The sequence below is a fragment of the Catharus ustulatus genome, chromosome 7, assembly GCF_009819885.2.
Source record: "Catharus ustulatus isolate bCatUst1 chromosome 7, bCatUst1.pri.v2, whole genome shotgun sequence".
Lineage (NCBI taxonomy): Eukaryota > Metazoa > Chordata > Aves > Passeriformes > Turdidae > Catharus > Catharus ustulatus.
Window position 1 is genome coordinate 5,097,952 of NC_046227.1, and position 19,896 is coordinate 5,117,847.

Consider the following 19,896-nt stretch of genomic DNA (forward strand, 5'->3'; position numbering starts at 1 on the left):
GAGCAGTCTGAGGGAGACAGCTCTGTCAAAAACACATGAATCATTTGAATTCTTGCCCGCAGTTCCATACCACAACTAAATCTCTCCTAGGAATGCACTAAAAACTAAGGATTGAAGTTTTCACATTTTCAGTCACACCATTCCTACTGACTTGTATTCAGATGATGGGTCTTTGGAAGCTCAGCTCAAAGCAACCACAACAATAAAGTGTGAGAGAAGTGCATTTTATCAATGTCTGGCAATGTAAAGCACCACATCTTACAGCATTTGAGTTACAAACCTGTGTGATGGAGAAAAACATCAAAGCATAAACTGCCCATGTGTCAGCAGTGGGTAAATATGGACAACAGAGGCATGGACGTCTAAAGAAGTATTTTTTTCGTTTTTGATCAGAATCAAAACATTTGCCAGTCCCCTAGAAGTGTAGACTTGACTTGATTTTATCAGGATTTGAGACACTAGTCTTAACAGGCTAGGAATTACGAACTTGACAAAGTTATTTCAGCTACACAAAAATACCCAGAGATGTAATACAGGAGATATGATTTGTGTATTCTTACAAGTGTTACAATGTTTCCTTCATAGAACAAAACAACTGGATAATTATATATTATTTATATACATTGTACATATTTATACACACACATATTATAATAGTAAAAAGGAAAATAAGTTCCAAGCAAAAGCAATAGAGTTTCAATTAAAATTCAGAAGTCAGTAACTCCTGTCTTGATACACTGCTCAGACAAATGAAGTTAATTCTACAGTCCACCTTTCAAAGTCTGAAAATCAAGAATTTGGTGAATGGCTTCCCCTTAATACCATATGCTTCCGAGGTAAGAAGCAACACAAAAGGAATAACTGTATTACCTTTAGATGATGAGGCATGTTTATGCCCACAGCATTTAAGAACTGGTAGGAAAATAACTGATTCTTCCTATGACTGTAATCTCTTTTCCTCAGGATGTCAACCCTTTTCTCTTACAGAGCTGACCACACCAGAACATCTGACATTGCCTTTAGGCAGAGCTTCAGTGAGACACTTCATACAGCCCTATCAGACAGAACAGCTTTAACCCTGGCTCTTATTACTGGTAACAGTGCGGGGGGCAGGGGGGCTACAAGTGACTTTATGGAAGACTTTTGACATATCAATTGTTAAGCAGTAAATGTGTCCAGACACCTATGAAGACATAAGAAACGGAGATAAAAATCTATGAACAGGATATGAGTGGAGCTCTAAGCAAAAGAAGATCTTCTGCCTCTGAATGCTATCCATATTGAAATGCTCTCTCCCCACCAATAATAAAAGACACTGAAGATGTAAAGGCATTATAGCCACTATTTTCTAAGGCTATAAGTGAAGCAAAATCTTGTAGAAAGCATCTTTATCTGGGGGGTAGGGAGAAAAAGCACATTTCAAAAAACCTTTCAGGAATAGAAACTTTTATCCAGGTCTTCATTCTCCTGCAAACTTACCTATTTTTCCCGCTGTATCAAATATGCTCATAGAGGATATTTTCTATCTCCAAAGAGACTTGTCTTGCTTAATTTAAGCCTTTCAGGTTAGAATTAAAGGGTGTGACATTTCTAAAAAGTGTTGTAAGAGCCTACTTGCTGGTAAAGCAATTTATTCCACATAAATGAATGACATCTCAGTGTCTGAAAAATAGCATTAAGTAGAAGCAGATGCTTGCTGTTCTACAATATGTTGTTTCCTTTTAAAAAATAAGTTGTGCACCACCTGTTCCTTCCAGTTTTCTTTTTTTTTTTCTGAAGACACTGCTGGCAATGGAATTAGCCATTAAAAAACAACTCACAAACATTTACTTGGTTAACTAATTAGCACTCAAGAGCTGCTAGCATCAATAAGAACAGCTTCCTCAGATACTCCCTCCATAAATACTCTGCTAGCCTCTGGGTTTCACATCTGGTGTTTGGTGGGATGGTAACCCAGGCATTTGTTATTACTCACAAAACTGCATCTTTATACGCCATATGTAATTTCAGAGAATGAAAAGTAAAGTGGCCCTTAAAAGAACAATTATTCCTGTATATTCACAATCTCAGGTTTCAGATTATTCCAGCAAGTGGAGTTTGGACATGTAACCCAAATGCCCAGATGCACCTGAAAAAGAACTAAACCAACAACCCAGTTCTGCTGCTGTGGAGTAACAACATAATTGTGATTACTTCAGTAGAGACATGCCAATGAGAAATCTGGTCCCTTCAACTTCATACTACAAGCACACCTGGTTCAGACTCATATGGGTGCCAACTGGTTTGTCTGCAAAAATTCTACAGCCACCACCTTCATTCAGCACCTTCCACTCTTTTTCCTCCCTGATACAGGACTTAGGGCTCCCCTGGTTCCCACACTACCACAAGTTTCTGGGGAAGAAGACATCACACCAACATCTTTCCTGCCTTTCCACCTACAAATACAGGGAGCATCACACAGTTCTGCAAGGTCACAAGCTGGGGCTGATTGATGCCACAGTTTGATGGCTTCCATCCTGAACCGCTAGATGCAGCCCAGGTCATGTGTTTTTCTAACTCAGCAGCAGAGTAGCTGGATCACAGCCCTCCCACTGCCCAGGGCTAACAGGATTGCCCACTGAGAGTGCGAGACAGTGTGCTGCATTATCCCAGCAAAGCCCTTCTGGGGGCAAACACCAGAGGAGATCTCTGCCTGGAGAAAACTCTCTCTCTCTGCCCCACAGCCCACTGCAGGGCTCCTTCTCACAAGAGAACTTGAAACAACAAGGAGCAATTCCAGTCAACTGGAATGCTGGTAGGTCTTTTTTGGGGGAAGCTCCAGTTGCTTACAACTTCAATGTAAATAGCGAAGGCTTAGTCTAAATAGCTTCTGCCTCACATGATTCTCAAAGAGATTCTCTCCAAAGGATGTTGGATGTAATGTCAATGCCTCCAACAGGTAGGTCTGGCTTTCTCTTTTCTTTCTGTTTAAATTTTAGCACAAGGAGAATATCATGCAGAAAACCTGTCACAGAGAAAGAAGTAAGGTTCAAGGATAACACCCTGCTGATTGACCATGAGGACTGTTCTCACTCCTCTGTACCACACATGACATTGCTTTCCTCAGGAACCTCTGCTGTCAGGGAAATCTGAACTTTTGAATCCCTTAACACTTTCTGCTCCTAGCAGTAGAGTAGAAGAGAATGGTAATGGCATGTACAGATCAGCAGCTCTGTAAAACAACTTGAGGTGCATAATCTCACACTGGGAACTAGAGAACCAGTATACCCTGGTACAAGGAAACTCAGATTTCTCCAAGAGATCAGGTGCCTTATTACAATTTTTTTATTTGCTGGGCTACAGCAGATCACTTGTACAAGAGAAACAACCCAGAAAAGACAGAAGTACAGAAGACCAGTTCTTGGACATTTTGAAAACAAAAGGGCAAATGTTCAGCAAGCTCTGTCTGTTTATAGGGCTTCTAAAAATGCCAGCTCACTCATTTCTGTCATTCTATGTATTTTATATTCTTCTTCTAGATTCAGTTCTAGAGAGGTTCTTCAGAAAATGGCTCAATTGCACATGACCTTCCCAGCCTCCTGAGATGCTCACCTACAGTCCCTGCTCTCTGCAGGAAGAGAGCAGGGTAAGCACACTTTTGCAAGCAGTAATGTCATAAAGGGGCCTAATGTTAGGCTAGGCAAAGCAGGTCTTCAGGTTTTTGATAAAATTCTCTTCTGTTTTTTTCCTCATACCACAAAGAAATTCACCGTGAATAAGTACAGGCTTTGGTACCATTACCTACATGTAGGTTGTTCCTGTGAAATACTCTGATAAGAAATAAAAATCATCTTTTTGCTGCCTTTTGTGTTTTCCCAGGTTCTCAGTAAAACACAACAGTTCTGCTTACATTTAAGATTTTCTTCTGAGGATTGGGGTTTTATTGCCCTTCAAGTGTGAAAAATAAGCTAATATTTATGTTCAATACATGCCTAAGCTTGCAGTCTTGCAGACAAACAGTCCTGTTTTCATTCCTTTGTGCAGGATACACTGCTGTCTGATGAGCAAAGAAGGTGCTTTGGGGCAGTTCAGAAAGTGATGCAACAGAGACAATGAATAGGTGAAGAGCTTCTCTGTGCCGTTACATGGATTGTGTACAAGCCTAGGAGAGGGTTATAAGGAAGATGTCAAGGCAAAAAAAGAGAACTGAGCATTATCTGCATGTGCCGTAGATTCATGTGGAGAAGACAGAAAGAGAAGAACAAAACCTAATAAAATTGAAAAAGCTTTGGTGCAGGACTGCTCCTCCTCCACAGTCTGTACTGTGTTCAGCTTAATAAAATGAGATTTCGACAACTGATTATTTAATTACAAGAAGGCCTATTGCTCTCCATTTATGCAAGAACACAGCTTCTATTGATAAACTGAGCAGCTCAAATGCAGCTGCAAGTACCAATATTCTGGGCACTGCAAGAATTGGATTGCTACTCAATTCTATGAGCAGACAGGGGTTTACCCACCCCTTTCAGCTGAAGTTCACCAGCCTGCTCTGAATTTCCTGGTTATACACATCAGCTGTCATAAATCTTTGGTAAGAACCCTGCCACTAGGACTACTGAAGTGCAGACCAGCACCAGTGAAGTGAAAATGCAGAATGAACTCTTCTCAACTTCGCTGCTACTCTTTGCAAAGAGCATCCACTAAACAGCTCTGTCTACACTTCTGGCTCAGATCCTCAATTGCTCCTTCCTATTAAAGTTTTTGGATTTGGCCTTATTATGGCTTTGAAATACTTACCTCTTCCTGACCATTTAACCTTTTGCCTAATGATTCAAGTTCAATGACATGCAGAGGCTGACAAGGAACAAATAAAAGAAACCTCATGCCCTCACTGAAATCAAAGCTAGACCTCTTTTCTCACTAGGTAAGGATTAATACTATGAGTAGGGCCCCTGGCAGTTTCCATTCAAGAACAATGACAACAGGAACCTTGCTGATAAATTCTCACATCTCACCTGATTCTCTCACTACAAGAGAGGAAGTTTACACGGCTGTTGCAATTTTTTAAAACATCTTGAGAAATACAAGTGGTACATCTGCACTGCAGTCCATCACAGCTATAATGCAGCATTTCAGAGCTGGTGACAAGAAACACACTCTGAAATACCCAACAGAGAGATTGCTGCTCTGCAATGAAATATCTCCCCTCACTCTCTGGCTGTGGACACATATTCCAGAAAGACTCATACCTTCACACAAAGGAGAAAACTATGACCTCCAAGAGAGAAATGTGAGGCTGCAGTAAGAGCAGCGATGTTGTGACCAGAAGCCACCCAGTGTTGCAAATCTGCATATCTTATAAACAACCTCAATAAAACATTTCAACAAAACACAGCAACAAATCCTCAGACAAGGTGAGCATGTGGTGACTAACACACAAGTAATCAGCACATATTGCAGGGAACTTTTTTTGCTAACTGTGAACTCTAAATTTGAAGTGTGAAAAGAAAAAAATGCCACGTCATAGTTTGTGCTCAGCAGCAGCTTTTGGATAGCTCAACTCGCAATGACAAGAGGACAATTCCTACAGAAAAGATGTCTACAATAAAACTCAGCAAAATAAACAGTGCATTTTTATTTTCACTTGTTTCCACCTCTGTGCCATAAACACCTTCACCATGCAGCACAGAAAATGTATGTATTTGCCTTGTTTGAAACACCATTACAATACACAACTCATGTACATGCAGGCATAGGAGCAGTCCTGTCAAACTATCTGAGTTTGTTTGAACAAGCCCCAGAGACTCATTAGGCAATCCACCCCAGTAAAGTCAAGATGCACAGCATTTCCAGGGCCCTGGAATGACTGATATGAGACCAACAAAAACAGAAGACCCACCTTGTGGTGCTGTTGTCACCTTGTCAGTTACAGGATATTTTATTTCAGGTTTCCACAATCTGAAAACAAAATAAAAACTCTCAGTTAGTGGCAGTTATTAAAGGGAAAAATCTTCAATTTTATTATATGAATTAGAGACTCATGATTTGAACATGTTAATAAGAAAATGCCTTCCTTCTCTGCTTTTAGTAACATGTGCAAAGTTACACCAAATTCTCTTTTCCAGTGACTAGAACCTCTCATGCCATTACAGCTTACACCCCTTGATTTGCATCAGACCATGTCTTACTGAAGAGCCCAGGCCTTCAGAATGCCTGTTTTTGTATAAAGTGAATATCCATGGAAAAGCTGATTGCTCTGCATAGACTACACCATGGTGTGTGTTAGGATCAGAGTTCACAGAAACAATTAAATCCCTTTCTTCTTCGCAGAAAGGAGATGATCTGAAGACCTTTCACATATGTAGATTCACTGGGGATGATCTGCCAAAAATTAGAAAAGACACTAACAGCAACAGCCCTAAGTACAAGGAGCCAGCAAACAAACAATGTAGATAATAAAATCTAATTTGCCAAAAGCTTCCTTGCTGCCAGGAATCCCACAGTTACACTGCACAGTAGCAAATTCTGTGTTTACAAGCTGCAGACCACACTGATGGGACCTATGAATTCAGCATCAGGTAATGTGGTATCATGAACCACAGAAAACCTGCAACAAGGAAGCGCTGTTGAGGAGCCACAGAGAATTCTATGGTGCTACACTTTTTTTACTGCGGGCCCTGGGAATGTCCTTTACTGCCTTGTGCTTGAGTTACTAAACATACCCTAATGAAGGGTATAACATCATCATAATGGCATAAATAAGGATTAATTACTGCTTTGCAAATCCTGGGAACGGCTAGGTAAGGGAGAAGCACCTATAAACTGCAAATTGTTGGCATTTACAAACTGCATTGAATTGCCCGAGAAGGAAGAAGTACAGACTTCCCTACCCAGCTGTTGGAGCCTTTAAAAATGAGAATTTTGGGCTTTCTGTGCTCATAGACACTGACCCCCCAAGAAAACACTGCTTTTGACCTGAGGCCTTGGAGAAGGCTTCCAAAACTGAGTGATAGAAGTAGAATCACTGTTGTGTAGTTTGCATCTAAGTGTGTAATATCACATGGTAGAAAATTTAGAATTTAAGGTTTTAGAATATAGCAATATAAAGAAGACAAGATGGAGGTTTTAGGGCAGAGGTTTCTTTCTCCTTCACCTTCTTCATCGGTCTAGATAGTACTTTTGTAATTGGATAAAAAAATTGCACATTGCAGGTAATGAGTGTTTGGTTATTGGGTTAAAAGTAAAAATAATTTAGGTGGCTTTCCTTAATTGGACAAATTGGCCCTTAAAAGGCCTTGCAGAGATACATCGCCACTTTTAGCTGGTTTGCTGGAAGTGCTGTAGCACTCACTGTAATACAGATAAGAATTAATAAACATCTGAGTCCAAACACAAAATACCATCTCTCAAGCTTTTAATCCCTACTCTGGCAGAAGAAAAAAAATAAAATGCAATACCCAGCTTCAAGTCAAGAGCCAACAAACAGACCCTTTTCCAGCCTATCATCTTCAATCAGCATGAACCCTACCTGCAGAACTAACTTCTGCTAAAATGCGGGTAACAAATCTCACAGCTGGACAAAGCTATTTAAGATTGCTTCACAAAGGAAAGACAGGAAGATAAATGTCAGCAGGAATAAAAGCACCTTGTAGTGAATTTTCCCTGTACCCATAAGCATAGGGGTTGTCACTGAAAGCAATGGGAGTCTCATCTTTGACTTTAAAGCTAGAGAGGAAAAATATTTACTTTCACAGAAAGGTAGAGAAGGACAGATTCAAAGTCCTGCCAAAGTTAACAGGAAGCAGCAGCTGAATCACGAGCGGAAAGCAAGGACTCCATTCCTCTCTCCTTCTTTTTAGCATGGGGAAACTTTCCGAAAGCAGAAAAAGACTTAAGTGTCTACAGCACGCTGCTGTCACAATTGAGGATGAAGATGGAGGTGTAACCAGGAGAACAGAAGCCAGGAAGTCAAGCTCAACTATTTCATTTTTCCTCTTCACACCATGACATGAAAAGTCAGTTCTTACAAAATACGGGCCAGGCAGGATCTTATTATCTTTGGTAAATTCCATAAGTCTGAGAAGAAAATCAGCTGTAAGCCAGCTAGACTTACTACATGATATTGGTGCAAGGTATACCACCCCCAGGTGCAGAGTCATGCACCAAAGACTGAGCATTCTTTAGGAAGATGCTACTCATCATCTTCTTGCAGATGAACCAAAATTTATAGAAGTGTAAAGACTCGTGACCGGGATCCATCTTTGATTTGATCTGGGTGTAGCCCCCAGCCAGGCTCTTGCACTGCCCAAAGTGTATCCTTTCAATAAATACCTATTTTATTCTTTTTGATCTGTCTAGTCTCTGTTCCAGGTCAGCCTTTCCAGGCATCAAAGACACTATTAGTAATGCTCAGCAAAACACAACCATGTAACAACTCATACATAACATTCCCCTCTTGAGCAAAACCCCATTCAGCACCCTCCAGTCTTCAAACCAAGAGACAAGGAGGAGTGGTACCAGCAGGATCCCTTTTCTCAAGCTTCTGATGAGCAAATGATGGACAAGCACACAGCACCTGGCACCTCCAAGCAACCAGAATTTCCAGTACTTTTACAGCTTGGTCCACAATTACTTACTCCCTAGAGACTCCAGACTCATCCTACTATCTGTGGGGATAATAAAAGGGAAACAGACTTGTTGCTAAAATGGCTATGAAACACCAATCAGACACATATTTACACTCCTGCTACAGTTACACTCCATTAACTCCTCTTTAAAAACATCCAGATTTTCCAAATCACAGCACTGACTCATGCAGCCTGTGGTGAACAGGGGACATATTCTGGAAAAGACTACTAATAAAATACCATGCCAAGTGCTTGACTCAGAGAAAACATGACTTGCACTGCAACATGTTGGCATTTTGACTTCTGAATACTTGTTGGATGATAAAATCAGGAGCTGTCTTTAAAGTCTACACTGAACAAAACTATCTCCTCTTTTCCTGCAACTACAGTGGCATTTGATTATTCTGTCAGCTTTTTTGTGAAGTTGGTGTTCCTGCAAGGAGTCACACTGATAGTTCAGGTTCCCAAAGTCTTACACTAACTGCCTTCCAGTAACATACAATAGGAAAACAAAGTTGCCCAGTATTTGACATCTTCCAGTACACACCTGCCCCAAGAGATGAGCACAGACTAGAATGACAGCTGAACTTATCCAAAAAACTCATGGCATAACTGAATACATCTTCCAACACCCTGGGGACAGTTCACTCCAGAAGATGGAGATGGTTTGGCTAAAAGGGAGAAAAACTGTGCGGAAAGTTGAAAGTGGAAGACTGATTGGGTAATGGTGATCACGAAATGATAACATCAGCTATTCAAATACAAGGAAGGAACAAGCAGAGTAGATTAAGGGCAGTGAATCTCAAAGGAAAAAAAGACAGATTTTAAGCAACTCCACAGGTCAGTAAGGCTTCATAGAAGGCCAAAAAGGTGCAGAAAAGTGCTGGAGGTAGAATAAAAATACACAAAAAACCCTATGTTATGGTAAAACAAAAGGTGGGACATGAACTGACTACAGTGCTGGCCAGAGAAATATGTTTAAAGAAGGGATTCATGTAGAAAAGTCAACTTAAGCAGATGAAATCTTACTCAATTTTTTTTAGCAATAAAAAAACCCCAACCAGACTGAAACCAACCACACACTAATAGATGAAACCACTGACACCGTGAACTCACAGGAAATGAGGGAAGACCTAAGGCACTGCTTAAAAGCAAGCACAGAACCACCAACCACTATAAAAAGGGAAGAGGATGATAACCACACAGGGAATTGGAGACCTGTCAGCCTAACTCAGACTCCCAAAATAAACTGTGAATTAGTTATAAATATCTGACAGACAGATGGCCCACATAAGCAAATCTACTTCTGTAAAGAACCAACCAAAACAAACTGGTCTGACCTCACTCTGTTTTACAATATAGCATATTTACTGGAAAACGGCAGCACATACATCCTATATTCTTTGGGGGGGGAAGGGGGAATGTTCAGGGGGTTAGGGTTAGTGAGCCTGAGGCTCACTTCTTTGCAATGCTTTGCGTGAGCAGCCAGGAAAAAACACTGAGCTGAGAGAGTTTACGAGTATTTCATCACATTCAAAATCATCCAAAATCAATGCCATGAAACTCACTGATCCAAAATGTTGCTGCAGAAGCAGCAAAAAGGAAATGTTTCCACATACAGTTTCACCCATCAATACCTTATTTGAGACCCAACAGGCTGAGCCCAGGTACACAACACTGCTCAGCCAGAGCCAGGGTGCAAGCCCACATTCCTCTCTGCTGTGCTGGCTCTTAGGTGGAGGCAGGTCACACCCCAGATGAATAGCAAAGAGAACAATTGAATATCCAGCTTCCACTGAAGAGGTGGTTCCTAATAGGCACTCCAGAGCTCTTTTGTCAGAGCCATCAGCCTCATACTGCTAACTGGTGTCTGACACAGACATGCCTTAGCCCACAAGATAATCCTACAAAGTATAAAGCTAGCAGTTGTTCAACGTCTGAAAGACTTGCAAAGGCGATTGAGGCTAATCTAACTAAATTAGGAACCCTCTGAAGCTGTCAGTTGTCTTCACTGGACAGTCAAAAAGAACCAGGTAAACAGGATAGAGATATCTCAGGGAACCTGCTGCCACAACCAAGACATGCACTGTATCTCTTGCAATTTCTTCCATCCTTCTGCATTTACCGTTCTTTGATCTGCTCACTGAAGATAAAGGACAGTCCAAGATTGAAGATTTTGGTTGTTCACCCACTTGCATGTGACGAAGCTGAGATGCAGGAGCTGTGACTGCACTCGGCTGTGGCCCTGAAACTCAGCTAAATGACATTTTGGACTGGGGTTCACACTTGAAGCCTACTGGTTCAGCAGCCTGCTCACTGCAGTCTGTGTGAAGGAAGAACAGAATAATCTTCCATCCCATTCTTAAAAAAACAAATTTCAATGCTCACTTTATCTCTGACCTAAGACCATTCCTCATCTGCTAAGATACTTCTTGATAGCCTCTCTTACCACTTCTAGTGAAATGGAAAGTTTAATGAGCTCTAAAACCCCCAGAATATTTGAGACTGTTTACACATGAGAAGTGATCTGTGGCTCAGAACTGAAGTGGCAGTAACATAACAGATTTGTAAGGTACCTTCCCTGCTGTGCAAAAAAGGAGCAGATACTCATTCAACACTTCTAATGGAATCCCAGGGCCTAGTTTTCCAGAAGCATACACCCTTTCAATTTTAATCTGCCAGTTTCAGGGACAGGAATCCACAAAAGAAGTACACAGAGCACTGTTGGTATTTCTGCAGCAAAAGAGCCTCAGAGCTTCTGTTTGGTTTTCTAGATGATCCTGTTATCCATTTTTTAATGTTTGAACACTTTCAAGGGTGCAACTCAAAACACTGCAAGGGTACCAACACTGCAAGAAAACATGGAACAAAAAACAAGCCCTGACTTTCAAGAGAGATCAGTGTCGTTACCCTTCCTCTTACTCCAGTAATTCCTTTATCCTCATGACAAGGTACTTCTGTTAGTGTAAGTCTGCAAATTTTTAATTGCACCCCATTCTCATTCACAGGCAACGTCTTCGTCATAGCAGTTCTGATTTCCAGGAGTTTATTCAGTTTATCCAGTTGCAAGTAACATTAAACCATATCCTTTTATTATCAGCTCTTAAAATTTTTCAATTTATTCACATCGACACTTTAATAGTTAACATGGTCAGAAGTTTTCCATGAGGAAAAGAACTGCCTGAAACTTTTTCCTTCCATCAGATTTCATACTCAAAGGCCTGGCTCTTAGCTAGGACAGATCAGCATAGCTCTATCAGAATTCCAGGAAATGCCACTAGTTCACAGGAGTTAAGGATCCATCTTGGACACTTGTGTCAGGAAACCACGAAGTGAGTTTTCTCCACAGTGATGAAAATATGCTTGAGAAGTATCTTTTATCTTTGCTTTCTTTTCCTGAGAATATACATGTTCCTAAAAAAAAAAAAAAAAATCCTCCAGCATTTCTTCTGTTACTCTCACATGTGGTCCTGAGCCCAGAAAGTCAGAGTTTCACCACCAACCACAACTTTCCAACCACACTCAGCCCTGCCAATCACGGCTTTTCAAGAGAAAGTACTAAATAAACAGTCTCCCTTCTCCTTTACAGGCTCCTACTATTTTCATGTCCAAACACCACCTAGCCTATAATCTTCACCTTCCCAATTCTAGTACCATACACCAAAGGATTATAGTTATCCCAGTACAGAAGGGTAACTGAGGCACACAGAAATTATTTATTGCAAGTTCCCTATAAAATCTTTGGAAGCATTTGCAGACCTCAAGCCAGATGACATCCATCACAGTCTCAGCTGCTGCTAAGAGTTCTCATCAAACAGGCTCATGGCAGCTAATCAACTCCAAAAAGCCTAGGCCAGCACTAGTTAAGGTTTAATAGTCAAAAAAACCCTCTTTCAATACCACCATAGGCAGCTTCCTTTCAACAAACAGCAAATCAAAGAATAAAATGCAAAGCTTCAGTAATACAGAGAAGAGTGACACTTCCAAAACTCAAGTTCAATGTTAAGCATTCATATCAGAAATCAATGAGAGCTCTTCTGCAGTTTCCACGTATCACACGCATGAAGGATTATTTTGGGGAATTTTATTTTAATTAGATAATGAGTTAATTCAATTTGTGGTAACCTAGACTTTTAATACTTAACTAGGGTGATATATGAATCTTGAATAAAGTAAAAAGACTCTGCCACTCCAGAAAATAAAAAACTGAAGCATTAAGTTTGCTGAGTGGTTTAAACTCTAATTTCTTGATGCACAGTTCAGACAACTGTTTCACTCCTGGCCTCTAACCAGGCTCTGGTAACCAACCCCCTTTCTCCATGCCCAAATTACTCACACAGGGCCAGCACAGAGCACTGACCCCAAGCAGCTTCCACTGGACACCTACACGTAAAGTTACTCGGACCTGAAATGCTTCTTTCCACTTCTACAGTGGAAGTGCTCACCCATCCACTGCAGGGCTTGGACATATTAATTCCTAAACTGAAGATAATACAAGAATGACTGATATAGAAAAGTCAGTATTTTCAGGGCAGTCCCACACAGTTTGCAGAAAACAGAAAGAATTAAGACATGTTCTGAAAATACAGGAGAAAAGCAAAAGCACTGAGTGGCTGTTTCCAAATGGAGGAACATGCATTTAATGAGGCAGGAGTTCTGCAGAAACAAGTAAGAATGTGATCCCATAATTAAAGACTGCTTTGTAACATGTATGCAGAAGGCTGCCACAAAGATTGCACGAACACCCTTCTTCCAGTGTTTCCTGAAACGAGCCATTTGACACAGCAGTGTCAAAAGGATCCTTTCACAGGATTTTTTGGTCTGTGATACATCATCTGATGTGACCGAGGTCGAGTGCATTAAGAATCTGTGTAACATTTTGTGCTGCAACATGACAAAAGAGGCACTGTCTGAGCTGCACGGGCTGACCAGCACTCGATCTATTGCTACAGCCATACTAGAAACACATGTGGAAGTGTACACAATTTAGAATTCATTTTAAAAGTTTTTAAGTAAATAGGGTGTTGTCTTGGCTTGAAAGAAAGTGTCTGCTGAGGAAGGCAGGAGCTTCTCTTGGAATGGAAAATGTAAATCCCTTCCCTCTGACTTTGGCCACTCTTTTGTTTTTCTTAAGAATCCATAAGTACCCAGTAGCTAGTTTCCTAGCAACTTAAGGGAATAAAATACAGAAGCAAAAAAGAAAGTAACCTAACCCTCAAGAGGTGTTTAAATTCCGAATAAAATACATAAATACAAAGTCCTTGGTGGCCTCCTAGACCATATATGAAAGAGAGTGGCATCACAGAAACAGCTCATTGACAACACTACCCACTCAAAAGGTTAATAGGAGAAGGCAGGGACACATAGTAGGGCTGTCTGTGCGCCTTACCGGACAGACCTCCATTACAAGTTACAATAGCAAACTCATATCTACCTTAGGAGCCCCATTTTTTTTAAAGATTTATTAACTTTTAATGAGTAGGCACAAGCATCTCTCTAGATCTAAATAATCCTTTCTTTGGAAGTGACATTATCTCTATTGTATTTTGGTGAAGGAAGAATGCACTTTTATTAAAAGGGATGATACTCAGTAACACAATTAATGAGTAGCTTTGAATGCTATCTTCTTTTGAAACCCTCTATTCAGGATTGGAACACCCTAATTATAGGTGCTGAGCAAAGAGCTTGTCTAGGTACATTTCAAAATGCTACATATATAATTTCATCTTAAGATTTTTTTTTTCAAAATAGAGATTTTCAAAGGTTCAAGGAGCTTTCAAAATGGGGAGTTTGATTTCATGGGGACTGGTCACCCACTGCAGATACTCCAAAAACTACTCCAATAGCCCTATGAGGGCCACTGTGGCAACTATTCTACAAGCAAAAAAGGGAAACTGGGCTCTGGCATAGCAAAATGTGATTCTTGAAAGTAGTTCCTCCACCACTTAAACAGCCCTGCTAACCTCAGTGGGTCTTGCCACATACCCACTTGTAAAATCAAGACACACCAAGCACAGGGCTGAAGGGATCCCATGCAACATTCACACTAACACTTCTTGGTTCTGGAATAATCTCTTTGACAGTCTATTTCTTTTTCAAAAGATGCAAGGAAAGCACTTGTGAGCACACAAGCACAGCTGCAGCATTAAATAAATTAGAATACACTTGTCAAAATTCTAGACACCGTGTTGTTTTAAGACAGAGAAGGTGTCGGACATGCAATGTTAACCTAACCACACAGGCAGAGGTCACTTAAAGTCAATACCCAGGATCCAAATGAATGAGAGTAGACTGTTTATAAGCTGAGCTACCCTCAGTATTGGGGTGTGCATGGATGGATGTGTTTCCATGTATATACCTATATATATATATACACACACACAGTGACTATGTAATAATTTTTTTTTTTAAAGAAGATAAGAATGGAAAGCGGGCAGAAAAGGAAAATTAACCAGGATACAAACATCTAAAGAGCAAATATATTAAAAATTAAACATCCTATTCAATTATAGTAGGTTCTAAAATTATTTTCTGAGCACTAGCTTCTACATGCACAAGACTGCCACTGAATGAGAATTACTGTTTCCACTCTGAGATGCAACCAAGAGCACCACTGATTTCAGCCTTCTGTGCCAATTGATATGGGAAAGGCACGGAGCCACGGGTTTCTTTTTTGTTTTTTTTTAATCCTATAGCATAGTAACTCTGACACCAAGTCCCTCTGCAGTGGCTGAAGGGCACACTATCTCAGGAAAAAGCCTTGTGCTGGCTGCCAACAACTAAATCAAGCTAATCAGCAATGTGACGATGCATGCTGATGTTGACACTTCAAGGATCACAAAATAGTCAGTTCTACTCATTAATCCTTTAATGCTGGTTCCCATCAATCAAAGAGCCCACTCTAATTACAGGTTTCAAAAAGCACCAGTAAGATTATTAACAGAGCAATGCAGAGGATAGCACAACAAGAAAAGGACTTCAGATGCCAAATCCTTCCTATGCAAAGCCTAGTGTCTGCAATTTCCTCAGAAGCATCAATGTCAAACCACATGCAGAATTACCTGCATGTGGTAAGCCAACAAGCTGCAAAAGCACACTGCAAGCATAAATCACTTCCCAGGTGCTATGCCAGCCCCTGAAGTTAGGTACATACACCTCACACTACAAGGCCTGAAAACTCTCCTGCTGACTACCTGGACACTGGACATTTTGTGCCATGGGCACAGTTCTGCTGCTCAGTCTGTCTCCAGCAGCTCACTATGTTGAATAGAGCCCAGAAATCATGGGAGCCGCAGAAAACATGACTTAATGACTCTGCAGTCTCACTGCCACCTTCTACACCTGAAGCTAATTAAATTAAGTTTGCAGTTCCTTCAGAAAAGAATTGGCTCTTCTTACTGCAAGTCACATCACCCAGTTTTCAGTTTCTATCTGCACTATACTGGCTTTACATTTTACACTTTCCTTCTCTTCCACCACTCCCAATGTGCTGTGCGGCCTTTTGCAATCTCTCAGCAGACAAATCAATTCCTACCATCATCCTTTCACCAGTCTTCTTGAGTAACATTAGTGAGACATACAGTGGCTTTGGGGAGCTGGACACTTCTGGTAAAGACTAATTGAGGCAGACACTCTCTAGGACATGCAGTCAAGAACCTTCAGGGTGACAAATTGTTTGAAAATCAAACAGAGCAAATAAATACAGGCTCTTCTGTCCAAGTGTTAGGATTTTTCCCACTTCCTCCCTTCATGTGTTAAGTGTGAGATCTTACCCAGACACACAGACCCCAGGAATACTGCAGAACTTACGGCCCCTGCATAAAAACATGGAATACATCAGGAAGCACGTGTACTGTAAGATAACCTTGATATGGGTGTTTAACTCCACTTTATGTCAGTGCTTAAAATCAGCTGTCTTTTAGGATAGTCAGTGCTCAAGTACCTGTCATCATCCACCTGGACAAACTACACTACCCCAAGACTTCTCCCTCAGCAGGCTGCTCTGCACATTTTTCTCTGATTTCCCACTATCTTCTTGCAATCCTCAAGCACCTTTCCTCTACACCACTTGAATACTAGCAGTGCACTGGTATAAGGCCAGCTACTTTTGTAGCACTTTCATTCTAGTGCTTGCAGAGGTTCTGAGGAAGATGTAAGCGAAGTGCTGTAACAGCTGAAGGGTACTGTGATCACCATCCAACAGAAAAGGCACAAGAACTCCATGATTTCTCTTCTCTGCTTAGCCCAGACATCTCAACTTTCCACCTCACAAAACTCAATATATAAGCACTCATAGTTCAATACAAAAATTGCTTTCCCCATCAGCTGACTGCAACAAAGTCCTGCCATCCGTGGTCCTCCTGGATGTGGGATGTGCACATTAGAGAGGCAAAATGTCTGTGCTAAAGCCCTACATGTAACACTGCATAGCTATAAATACCTCAGAGATGACTCTTCTATACTTGACAATGGAAAAAAAATATTCAAGAGAGCAAATGACCATGCAGCAACTGGAAAAGATCACTCAAGTCAAGTACACTCACAGTTACATACAAGGGTACACTGAGTTGATGATGGCTTTAGGGCTAGGACCTACTTTGAAATGCCCCTAGCTCAAAGGCAAATATGCCAGCAGTAATGGTAACTGAACCAAAGAACTGGATAATTCTGCCCTAAGGAGAGAACATCCAGTAAAGGCTGAATCAGGAACCAGAATATCCCCAGTAAGAGAAAGCTTCAGCACCCACTGTTACCTTCAAGTCCCTTGAGCACTGAGGATAGATCTTGTTAAGCACAGATGAGTTACTCTGCCAAGGCACAGCAGAGGATGCCACAAGAGCATGGCAGGTGTAACACTGCTGCAGCAGAAGAGAGTGGAGCTGCAGGCAAGCACAACTCTCAGTAAGATGTTCAGCACACCTGAGCTGGTCGTGCGGCCAGGACCCATGTGCATTCTGTCATTCCCATTTGCTCAGAAAGTACTTGCCTTAAGGCAAGGCACAGAACCAAAGCACAACTTCCCACCTGAGACCATAAATAAAATAGCATCCAAGCTAAATGAGACAAGCAAACAGAACACACCTCGTCATCCCCATCAGGGAATGTTTTCACTTGTCTTTTTCTTGAAGAATAAGAGATGGGTAAACAAAAAACCCCAATGGTTGCTCAGGGTTTTATTAATTTCCATGTTTTATCTTTACAAGGAAACCATTCACAGCATCTTATACATCTTAGAGAAGACCTGCTTAACATGGCATAGGGAATACATTACACTTGCTTTCCAAGATAATGGCTGAGGCTACACCAATTCCTTAGGCTTCTTAGCTTTAGGGGAAGAATTTCTGAAAACACAGTAGCATATACAGACCGCAGAATATAAATTCCTAATCACCTCTCAAAAAAGAAGCCTAAGGAATTGGTGTAACCTCAGCCATTATGTTGGAACGCAAGTGTAATTTTATCAATTTATTTTCTAATCTGACAGGAAAATTAATGCTTTAATGTATTCCCTGTAACATGTTAAGCAGGTCTGCTCTAAGAAATCCTTGTAGCAGCTTACTAAATAATTCACATGATTTCAGAGATAGGGATAGAACATGAAGGTATTTTAAGTGATGGTGAGTAAGCAGAACTGGTGTCCTGGACAGGTGTGAATGGCAAAAGCAAAGCTGTCAGTTCATACCATTAGTCAACACTGTGTAAGTTGCTGTGAATGGTTTCCTTGTAAAGATAAAACATGGAAATGAATAAAACCCTGAGCAACCATTGGGGTTTTTTATTTACCCATCTCTTATTTAGGCCATGACAGTGCCTGCTCATCCCTGCACAAAGCACCCCAGAAGGCAACTCTCTCTTGGAGCAATAGCCTCTGAAGGAAAATAAAAGAGAAAAAGTGTTTGTGGCCTGGCTAATCCTGTAATCAAATAAACTTTTAACAGCTCTCTGGTGGTATTGGATGCTGGCAGGAATCATGCAGCTTTTGTGAAAAATTGTTAAGTTAAATCTGATTTTCTTCTGCTGTTTTGTAGGTAATTCTACTATTTTCTCCATCTTGCAAGAAAAAGACTTCAGTTTTTCTTTACAATACTCTAGCAAATTTTAAATCAGCAATCTTCCAATTTAAAAAATGTTGTACTGGTGATATTTATCTTATTAAGATATTTAACAACAAAAAAATGTCACTGGATTTCATTCTCTCATTGCAAATACCTCACCATGAGTTTCCAGAGCCTTGCCCTTCTAATAAGGTAGAAGATCCACACCAAGGAGCCAGACTTTCAAATTACCTAATTCTGCAGGAAAACACACACACATGAACTATGCTTTGTAATGGGAGGAAGAAGAGCCTATAAATTCTATATGCAATTTCCAAAAGACAAACTATATTCAGCATTAAACATTTAGATAACAGCAAAGGAAAAGTATTTAGAATAACCGAAGTTGATCACTCAAACTGCATGTTACAAGGGGAAATAAAGAATTTTCGTATTACATTCTGTTTGACAATAACATAACCTTCGATGCTGTTTTCCAGCAAAAAAGGCATAATTCTACTCATTATTATTTTAATAATAACATCTGTGCTTGCAAGTATCCTTGTGAAAAAGTGTACAGTACACTTTTTTGCAGAGGCCATGGGAAAAAGAAAATCAAATCTCTCAATATTTTCCTGCTCTAACAAAGAAGGATAATTAATGGACCTGCCTTGGCAGCTGTCATAAAAATATTACCTCTTCTGTGTTCTTCAGAATAGGCTTACTGCCCATTTACATATTTAAAACTTTCAAGCAAATACAAGAGGATGAAATTTTGATAAATCTCATTTTATCATGATTAATGAAACAGCCATGGGAGCACACTCTTTTTCAATTATGTCTTGCTTGCAGATTAAAACAGGTAAAATCTCGGAAAAACATATTAGATAAAAAGAGTAAAAAGCTTTCCATTTTGAGTCAAGTCTCCTTTATCCTTCAGAGATGCTAGATTTACTTTGACCAGACACTGAAACATTTGGAATTTCAAACTGTTTGCAAACAGTGTGCAAGTAGTCCAGGAGAAACAAAGGGGGAAAAAACAGAAAAATTTCCTCTAAATTGCAGTAATGAAAGCTTCCCATCCTTTGCAATGTTTGTTTATATTATTCAAGCCATCCCCATTATGGTACATAAAATTAAAATTAATTTCTGCAACAATGCTATATAGAACATTTTATGAAGATATTCACTAGTGCCTGCTGTTGCAGGAAGAACAACTTGCATTACTAGATAAATAATAAAATACTATTTCTGAA

At 40.3% G+C, this 19,896-nt stretch overlaps 1 protein-coding gene across 33 annotated transcripts in view; it reads right to left on the bottom strand.

Moving 5' to 3' along the window:
* Positions 1-19,896, bottom strand: part of MAP2 (microtubule associated protein 2) — a 221,026-nt gene that overhangs the window by 166,523 nt on the left and 34,607 nt on the right. For all 33 annotated transcript variants that reach the window (XM_033064520.2, XM_033064522.2, XM_033064517.2 and 30 more), the window contains one exon: positions 5,879-5,937. The gene's annotated coding sequence lies outside the window, so the exon portion shown is untranslated. The remainder of the gene's footprint in view (positions 1-5,878; positions 5,938-19,896) is intronic.